Source organism: Pongo pygmaeus, chromosome 21 (genome assembly GCF_028885625.2).
Source record: "Pongo pygmaeus isolate AG05252 chromosome 21, NHGRI_mPonPyg2-v2.0_pri, whole genome shotgun sequence".
Taxonomy (NCBI): Eukaryota; Metazoa; Chordata; class Mammalia; order Primates; family Hominidae; genus Pongo; species Pongo pygmaeus.
The window spans coordinates 45,932,173-45,942,835 of record NC_072394.2 but is presented as its reverse complement, the minus strand read 5'-3'; the positions used below and the strand labels follow the sequence as shown (position 1 = coordinate 45,942,835).

The window sequence follows — 10,663 nt, the reverse complement described above, 5'->3', positions numbered from 1 at the left end:
CCCCATTATGTATTACGTAAATTTTCTCTGGCTGATATGATATTTTCTTTATCTTTGGTTTTCAGCAGTTTGGTATGATGTATCTATATGTGGTTTTCTTTGTATTTTTTCCTGCTTGGGGTTTGTTGAATTTCTTGACTGTATAAATTTATAACTTGCACTAAAAATTTGACCATTATTTCTTCACAAAACTTTTTTTTTTTTTGAGATGGAATTTCACTCTTGTTGCCCAAGCTGGAGTGCAGTGGCATGAGCTTGGCTCACTGCAACTTCTGCCTCCTGGGTTCAAGAGATTCTCCTGCCTCAGCCTCCCAAGTAGCTGAGATTGGGATTACAGGCGTGCACCACCATGCTCGGCTAATTTTTTATATTTTTAGTAGAGATGGCGTTTTGCCATGTTGGTCAGACTGGTCTCGAACTCCTGACCTCAGGTGATCTACCTGCCTTGGCCTCCCAAAGTGCTGGGAATATAGGCATGAGCCACCGCGCCCAGCCCACAAAACTTTTTTGTCCCAATCTTTTCTTGCCTTCAAGGACTCCAATGATACAAAGTTAAAACTTTTGATATTGCTCCATAGGTCACTGAAATTTCACTATTTTTTTATTTTTCTATTCTTCAGCTAGGATATTTCTTTTTTAAAAAAATTAAAAATAATTTTATAATGCTTCATGAATTAGCATATCATCCTTGTGCAGGGCCATGCTAATCTTCTCTGTATCATTCCAATTTTAGTATATGTACTGCCGAAGTGAGGACAGGTAGGATATCTCTATTGACCTATCTTCAAGTTTGTTGACTCTCTGTCACCTCTCATCTCTTGTTAAGCCTATCCAGTGAACTTTAAAAAATCCAGATCTTGAATTTTTAAATTCTAGCATGTTCATTTGATTCTTTTTGTAGTTTCTGTTCATCTGTTGAAAATTTCTATTTATTCATTTATTTGAAGCATATTTGCAGTCCTTGAGTATAGTTATAATGGTTGCTTTAAAATTATTTTATGTTTGTTGGAATTTCTGAGATGCAGGTGCTAAGCCAGAGTTAGAAATACAAAAGATTTATTGTGGAGTGACACCTGTGAAAGAAAATGGGAAGAAGCAGGATTGAGCAGGGGAGCTGTCACCTCACAATGAATTCTTAGTACTATTTCTGCCAGCCTGATGGGGGAGCTCTGGAGCAAAAATTGCCTACTAAGGGAATTCCCCCATTGGGCAGCAATGACTAAGCCTTTGATACTACCTTGCTTAGGCATTGACTGGAAGTCTTCCAGAGAAGATGGGACTAAAAAATCTGTTCTGTTCTTTTAGCCTTAGCTAGTATAGGGGCTTTAAAATATGTGAATTTGGCTAGGATGAACTACATTTTACAAACTTCGTTACCCATACATTTCTTGTTAGGGTGGGACACAAGAGAGGTTCTTTTTTTTTTTTTTTTTGAGATGGGGTCTCACTCTGTTGCCCAGGCTGGAGTGCAGTGGTGCAATCTTGGCTCACTGCAACCTCCACCTCCCGGGTTCAAGCAATTCTCCTGCCTCAGCCTCCTGAGTAGCTGGGATTACAGGCACGTGCCACCATGCCCAGCTAATTTTTTAATTTTTAGTAGAGATGGGGTTTCAATGTGTTGGCCAGGATGGTCTCGATCTCTTGACCTCAAGCGATCCGCCCACCTCGGCCTCCCAAAGTGCTGGGACTACAGGTGTTAGCCACTGCGTCTAGCCAAGAGAGGTTCTTGTGGGAGATTTGGAGGGCCGAAGTGAAGCAGCAACCATCTTTTAGTTCACATAGTCTGTTTCTTATCTTCAAGTGTACCTGAACTGAAGGAGATAGAGGCACAAAAAACCCTTCAAAAAATCAATGAATCCAGGAGCTGGTTTTTTGAAAAGATCAACAAAATTTATAGACTGCTAGCAAGACTAATAAAGAAGAAAAGAGAGAAGAATCAAATAGACACAATAAAAAATGATAAAGGGAATATCACCACCGATCCCACAGAAATTCAAACTACCATCACAGAATACTATAAACACCTCTACACAAATAAACTAGAAAATCTAAAAGAAACGGATACATTCCTGGACACATACACCCTCCCAAGACTAAACCAGGAAGAAGTTGAATCCCTGAATAGACCAATAACAGGCTCTGAAATTGAGGCAATAATTAATAGCCTACCAACCAAAAAAAGTCCAGGACCAGATGGATTCACAGCTGACTTCTACCAGAGATACAAGGAGGAGCTGGTACCATTCCTTCTGAAACTATTCCAATTAATAGAAAAAGAGGGAATCCTCCCTAACTCATTTTATGAGGCCAGCATTATTCCTGATACCAAAGCCGGGCAGAGGCACAACCAAAAAAGAGAATTTTTGACCAATATCCCTGATGAACATCGATGCAAAAATCCTCAGTAAAATACTGGCAAACCGAATCCAGCAGCACATCAAAGAGCTTATCCACCATGATCAAGTGGGCTTCATCCCTGGGATGCAAGGCTGGTTCAACATATGCAAATCAATAAATGTAATCCAGCATATAAACAGAACCAAAGACAAAAACCACATGATTATCTTAATAGATGCAGAAAAGGCCTTTGACAAAATTCAACAGCCCTTCATGCTAAACTCTCAATAAATTAGGTATTGATGGGACATACCTCGAAATCATAAGAGCTATTTATGGCAAAGCCACAGCCAATATCATACTGACTGGGCAAAAACTGGAAGCATTCCGTTTGAAAACTGGCACAACACAGGGATGCCCTCTCTCACCACTCCTGTTCAACATAGTGTTGGAAGTTCTGACCAGGGCAATCAGGCAGGAGAAAGAAATAAAGGGTATTCAATTAGGAAAAGAGGAAGTCAAATTGTCCCTGTTTGCAGGTGACATGATTGTATATTTAGAAAACCCCATCATCTCAGCCCAAAATCTCCTTAAGTTGATAAGCAACTTCAGCAAAGTCTCAGGATACAAAATCAATGTGCAAAAATCACAAGCATTCTTATACACCAATAACAGACAGAGAACCAAATCATGAGTGAACTGCCATTCACAATTGCTTCAAAGAGAATAAAATACCTAGGAATCCTGCTTACAAGGGATGTGAAGGACCTCTTCAAGGAGAACTACAAACCACTGCTCGATGAAATAAAAGAGGACACAAACAAATGGAAGAACATTCCATGCTCATGGATAGGAAGAATCAATATCTTGAAAATGGCCATACTGCCCAAGGTAATTTATAGATTCAATGCCATCCCCATCAAGCTACCAATGACTTTCCTCACAGAATTGGAAAAAACTACTTCAAAGTTCATATGGAACCAAAAGAGAGCCTGAATTGCCAAGACAATCCTAAGCCAAAAGGACAAAGCTGGAGGCATCATGTTACCTGACTTCAAACTATACTACAAGGCTATAGTAACCAAAACAGCATGGTACTGGCACCAAAACAGAGCTATAGACCAGTGGAACAGAACAGAGCCCTCAGAAATAATACCATACATCTACAACCATCTGATCTTTGACAAACCTGACAAAAACAAACAATGGGGAAAGGATTCCCTATTTAATAAATGGTGCTGGGAAAACTGGCTAGCCATATGTAGAAAGCTGAAACTGGATCCCTTCCTTACATCTTATACAAAAATTAATTCAAGGTGGATTAAAGACTTAAATGTTAGACCTAAAACCATAAAAACCCTAGAAGAAAACCTAGGCAATACCATTCAGGACATAGGCATGGGCAAAGACTTCATGTCTAAAACACCAAAAGCAATGGCAACAAAAGCCAAAATTGACAAATGGGATCTAATTAAACTAAAGAGCTTCTGCACAGCAAAAGAGCTTCTGCACAGCAAAAGAAGCTACCATCAGAGTGAACAGGCAACCTACAGAATGGGAGAAAATTTTTGTAATCTACTCATCTGACAAAGGGCTAATATCCAGAATCTACAAAGAAATCAAACAAATTTACAAGAAAAAAACCAAACAACCCCATCAAAAAGTGGGCAAAGGATATGAACAGACACTTCTCAAAAGAAGACATTTATGCAGCCAACAGACACATGAAAAAATGCTCATCATCACTGGCCATCAGAGAAATGCAAATCAAAACCACAATGAGATACCATCTTACACCAGTTAGAATGGTGATCATTAAAAAGTCAGGAAACAACAGGTGCTGGAGAGGATGTGGAGAAATAGGAACACTTTTACACTGTTGGTGGGACTGTAAACTACTTCAACCCTTGTGGAAGTCAGTGTGGCGATTCCTCAAGGATCTAGAACTAGAAATACTATTTGACCCAGCCATCCCATTATTGGGTATATACCCAAAGGATTATAAATCATGCTGCTATAAAGACACATGCACATGTATGTTTATTGCGGCACTATTCACAATGGCAAAGACTTGGAACCAACCCAAATGTCCATCAATGATAGACTGGATTAAGAAAATGTGGCACATATACACCATGAAATACTATGCAGCCATAAAAAAGGATGAGTTCGTGTCCTTTGTAGGGACATGGATGAAGCTGGAAACCATCATTCTCAGCAAACTATTGCAAGGACAGAAAACCAAACACCGCATGTTCTCACTCATAGGTGGGAATTGAACAATGAGAACACTTGGACACAGGAAGGGGAACATCACATACCGGGGCCTGTCGTGGGGTGGGGGGAGGGGGGAGGGATAGCATTAGGAGATATACCTAATGTAAATGATGAGTTAATGGGAGCAGCACACCAACATGGCACATGTATACATATGTAACAAACCTGCACGTTGTGCACATGTACCCTAGAACTTAAAGTATAATAAAAAATAAAAATTAAAAAAAAGAAAGAATGTTGGAATAAGACTGCTAAAGTACATACAGAAAAAATCCATAAACTTTGGGTTATGATCTTTTCATTTGCATCTCTACAAGATAAAGTTTATTGGTTGCTATTGGTTTTCTATGGATTAACACTTTTCTTTTTCAGCGTTGTAAGCTACCCTAATCAATAGTAAATAACAAGTCAAACCACAGTACACACCGCTAGAGTTGTGCCACCCAATAGACATGTAATGTGAGCCTCAAATGCAATCAATCATTGTATTTAATTTCACTCAATGTATTCAAATAGTATCATTTAAACATGTGTTGTGGGGCCGGGTGAGGTGACTCAGCACTTTGGGAGGTTGAGGCAGGCGGATCACTTGAGGTCAGGAGCTCGATACCAGCCTGGCCAACATAGTGAAATCCTGTCTCTACTAAAAATACAAAAATTAGCTGGGCGTGGTGGTGCACATCTGTAATTCCAGCTACTTGGGAGGCTGAGGCAGGACAATTGCTTGAACCCAGGAGGCGGAGGCTGCAGTGAGCCGAGATGGCTCCACTGCACTCCAGCCTGGGTGACAGAGAGACTCTGTCTCAAACAAAACAAAACAAAATAAAACAAAACACATGTGTTGTGGGTTTAATTGTGTTTCCCCAAAATACATGTTAAAATCCTCACCTTCAGTACTTTAGAATACGACCTTATTTGGAAATAGGGTTGTTGCAAATGTAATTAGTTAAGATCAAGTCATACTGGAGTAGGATGGGGGCTTAATCTACTGTGACGGGAATCCTTCTAAGACGATGCTGTGTGACAGCACAGGGAGAGCACCAAGCGACGACAGAGGCACGTGTGAGGCAGCTACAAGCCAAGGAACACCAAGAATTGATGGCCACCATCAGAAGCTAGAAATAGGCAGGCAACGGTTACCCCTTCCAGGTTTCAGAGGGAGCATGGGTTTGCTGGCGCCTTGATTTTGGACTTCTAGCTTCCAGAGTTGTGCCACAACAAATTTCTGTTGTTTTAAGCCACGCTGTTTGTGCTACTTTGTTATGATAGCCCTAGAAACATGTGATATAAGAATTATTAATGAAAATTCTTTTTTGAGGCAGGTCTCACTCTGTTGCCCAGGTGGGTCACGGTAGCCTTGACCTCCTGGGCTCAAGCCATCCTCCCACCTCAGCCTCCTAAGTAGCTGGGACTACAGGCATGAATCACCATGTCCAGCTAATTTTTAAAATAAATTTTTATAGAGATGGGGCCTTGCACTGTTGCCCAGGCTGCTCTCGAGCTCCTGGGCTCAAGTGATCCTCTCATCTTGGCCTCCCAAAGTGCTAGGATTACAGGCATGAGCCACTGTGCCCGGCCTTAATGAAATATTTAACATTTTTTTTCTTACTAAGTCTTTGAAATCCAGTGTGTGTTTTGTACCTAACAGCACAGCTCCATTTTGAGTACCCATGTTTTATGTTTAGTAACTGCACATGGCTAGTGGCTACCATATTGAACTGCTCAGTTCTTGGAGAATCAGATAAGGGGGGAGACATCTGACTTGCAACACCCAGCACTGAAGGATACACAGTAATTTCTTTGCACCATTTCAAGTGTTGGCTGCTTTTCCTTCATGTCATCCTCTGCTCACGACAGCTCTGAGACTGAAGGTAGAAGCTGATAAAGGAGAGGCTAATAAAGAGGTGACAGTGTGATAAAGGCTCTGAAAGAACAGGGCTATCTGAGGTTTTGAGCTCAGGGGCCACGATCTCCACTTGCCTATAAGATATCTGCTTAGCCGGGTGCGGTGGCTCATGCCTGTAATCACAGCACTTTGGGAGGCCGAGATGGGTGGATCACCTGAGGCCAGGAGTTTGAGACCAGCCTAGCCAACATGGCGAAACCCTGCCTCTACTAAAATTTCAAAAATTAGCTGGGCGTGATGGCAGTGCCTGTAATCTCAGTTACATGGGAGACTGAGACAGGAGAATTGCTTAAACCCGGGAGGCGGAGGTTGCAGTGAGCTGAGATCGTACCATTGCACTCCAGCCTGGATGACAAAAGCAAAACTCCGTCTCAGAAGAAAAAAAAGTTGTCTGCTTAAATTTGAAAAATGGGCCCTTCTCAGTGGATGATGCAGAAAAAGCACACATGTCTGGGTATCTCCTGCCGGGATAAAGGATTTGGAAAGCACTTATTGGTTTCTACTGACACCTTGGCTAGGTGCCCTTGTGCAGTGCACAACCCGCACAACTGCACTGGCAGGCCCCACTGGGGATGGCAACCAACCTCAGATGGTGGAGGGATGGGACCTCCTCCACTCTGGTAAGAAGGAGAGTAGGGGAGAAAGGAGGCATGGTCAGGAGCAGGACAGAGTGAGAGGCGTGGAAGGAGGTTGTGGGGTTTCTGTTTGACAGCATTATTTTCTCTGTGAAGAAGGAGAGAAGCCAAGTGTGAGTGAGGCTCAGAGATTTGGTGGAAGAGGCAGGTCTGACACTGTCTCCGTGAAGACAGCAAAAGGATGGACTAGGAAAAATTAAAGTTGTTGAGCAATGTCAAGGCCTGAACAGACTTTTCTCTGGAGCGGAAGGCAGGAGTGGGTGAAAGTTAGGAAGTGGGCAGTGAGCTCACTGGGGACATGGATCACTCTGAGGTGCAGGCTGGGAGAGGAGGATGACTATCTGTTGGCCAGACATAAGACAAAACCCCAGCTGCTTGCTTTCATCAAATAATGCATGCTAGCTCTTACGGTAAGAACTTTTACAAATAGTAAGTCATTTGATTCTTAATTGTTACTTCCAATTGGCGTATGAGAAAAGCAAAGCACAGAAATGTTAAGTGACTTGCTCAGAGTCACACAGCTGGCTAGTGGTAGAGCCAGGATTTGAACCCGGACCATTTGGCTCTAGAAGCTACATGGGAAGGATGGTCTGGGTCCTAACTCTTAACTGTGGGAGGCCTTTCCTGATTTTTCTACCAAGGGTGTCTCTGAGGTCGTGGAATCAGTTTCAAGGGTGAGGCAAGGTGATTTTTTTTTTTCTTTTGAGACAAGGTCTCAGTCTGTCACCCAGGTTCTAGCCTGGAGTGTGGTGGCACGATCATGGCTCACTGCAGCCTCGACCTCCGCAGCTCAGATGATCCTCCCACCTCAGCCTCCTGAGTAGCTGAGACCAGGCTCGGGCCATTATGCCTGGCTATTATTTTGTCTTTTTAGTAGAGACATGGTCTGGCTAAGTTGCCCAAGTTGGTCTTCAACTCCTGAGCTCAAACTATACTCCTGCCTTGGCCTCCTAAAATGTTGGGATTAAAGGTGTGAGCCACTGCACCTGGCCAAGGTGATTTTTTTTTAAAAGCTCAAAGGTACTTATTTGCTTTGTTGGGGTGGGTCTGAACATTCTCACATCCAAATGCTATGTGCCGTCAGGGAGAATCTGGGAGCCGTGGGTAGCTCTGCTTTCTGCTCCAGGCTTAGAGACAGACCTGGCTGGCCTGGAGAATGGGAAGTGGAGGTCAGGGAGTGACACTCATCTTTATTTCTATTATGGGGGGGCTTTAGATTTTGAAATCCTGTGTATACATGCAGAACCCTTCATCTGAGAGAAACTATTTTTCCGTTTTCATTTTTTTAAGTTAGAAAAACATGCCAAAATCAGCTTTATAACAATCCCAGTCCTCGTTTTATAAACACATTTCCCTGAAGCTACCAGTAGTACCACTTCTATCAGCCACTAGCCTTGCAAAAGGAATAAACCCATCATCACCCATCTATGGGAATGAGGTCCATTTCAATGACGACCTAATATAAAGGAGCAAACTCAGCATTAAAAAAAAAATCAGAATCCCTAGGAACCCTAGAGGCAAACGGCAAAGGAAATTTGATCTGATGAAAACAGATTTTTTTTTAAAAGAAAGTCTTTTTTTTTGGCGGGGGGGGGAAGACAAAACTACATTTTCAAAATGGCAGGTTGGTTTATCAACAAATCTCTATTTAAGAAATTGAATACGAAACTGATTATACAGCTGGCAAAAACCTCACTATTTCGACACATTCTGAGATGGTCTAATTTAGTGAAAGGTCTGGATCAGTTCGAAGCCAATGATTTTGGAACTCTGACTGGCTTCATTACCTTTGACTCAGAGGAAGCCGAGAGACTCATTCCTTCAGTGACCTCCAGAGTCGAGAGAAACTTATCCCAATGAGCTGATAAAGACAGTTTCTTAACACATATATATTTTTTCATTTTTCTTTTATAGAAATGGGGTTTTACCATGTTGCCCAGGCTGGTCTTGAACTCCGGTGCTTAAGCGATCTTCTTGCCTCAGCCTCCCAATGCTGGGATTACAGATGTGAGCCACCATGCCCAGCCCAAAGAGAGTTTCTAATTAGCAGATCAATTTCAAAATATTAACGACTTCTTAAGATTTTCCCTGTTTGTAGTATAGGAGGAACTTCCCCATCGGTGGCCTGGTCCCTTTGGTGTTTGCACAGTTGAGGAAAGAGTCTTAACCCTGCGCCACAAGACCCATGGTCACCACCGCACATATGATATACTGATGTGGAAACTGAGGCTCAGGGGGAGGGAGTGCCTTGCTCAAGGTTTCAAGGCTGAACTGTGGCTGGAACACTTCTCCTTATGACTCCCAGTCCAGTGCTCTTTGTAATGCATGTCAAAGTACTTGGTATATGGTAATTACATTATTAATAAAAAAGAGAATGTTGGAAAATTGTTCTTTGCTGCATTTTAGACATTTTCCCTGTGATAATTCCAACTACCAATTTGGCATTTCTGTGTAATAATAACCACATATATGCAGCTGTTATTATGCACTAGGTACCATTCTAAATACTGCATATATCTTCACTTAATTCATCCTATCAATAACCTTGTGATATATACTTATTATCTCCAGTTTTTGTTAGGTTTTTTTTTGTTTGTTTTGAGATGGAGTTTCACTCTTGTCTCCCAGGCTAGAGTGCAATGGTGCGATATCGGCTCCCTGCAACGTCCGTCTCCTGGGTTCAAGCGATTCTCCAGTCTCAGTCCCTCAAGTATCTGAGATTACAGGTGTCCGCCACCACGCTTGGCTGATTTTTGTTTTTTTAGTAGAGATGGGGTTTCACCGTGTTGGCCAGGCTGATCTCAAGCTCCTGACCTCAGGTGATCCACCCCCCTCGGCCTCCCAAAGTGCTGGGATTACAGGGGTGAGCCACCGTGCCTGGCCTCCAGTTTATATATAGGAAAACTGACGCCCAGATAGATGAAGTAAAATGCCTAACACAGGGACTTCCACAGTTTCTCTCCGTTCCCAGTGCCTTCAGTGTCTAGTAACTTTTTCATGGTGCCCCAAGGCCTAAAGAAATACCTAATAGTTTTGTTTATTAAGTAATTAGGTGCAAACAACTTACAACTCTTTATGCCCTAACAGCTGAGTTGTTGTTTGAAACAATAACTCACATAAATTGAAACAAAAAATACTTTTCTTCCATCTCAACCAGAATGACATAGTCATGGGATGTATGCATATGCCTGTTGGGCACTGCACAGCTTCTCAAAACTTGAATCAGATTGGACATTGCTTCCTTCATTTTTTGTTCTACATTGATTTTCACGTGATGTTTGCTTTTTATAACTGTAACTACAGAAAACCCAGCTTTTCAAAGGTATGATGTCACTGAAAGCGATGTAGCACAAGCCAATGTTGAAACAGTGAACTGCCTTGAGCTGTAGTTTGTGGGTATCTGACAAATATTATGTTTCTTTAAAACAGGTAAGATAATAAATGTTCCCCTCCTGTGTGTGCTGCAGTGCCCAGGAGTGCTATTTTATTTATTTATTTATTTTAGACA

General features: G+C 42.1%; 1 non-coding gene across 1 annotated transcript; it reads right to left on the bottom strand.

Annotated features, from left to right (window-relative positions):
• Nucleotides 1–651: 651 nt before the first annotated feature.
• On the bottom strand, nt 652–757 carry LOC129022221 (U6 spliceosomal RNA). Its single transcript, XR_008496304.1, has one exon. It is a non-coding gene; the product is annotated as a U6 spliceosomal RNA (small nuclear RNA).
• Nucleotides 758–10,663: the final 9,906 nt, after the last annotated feature.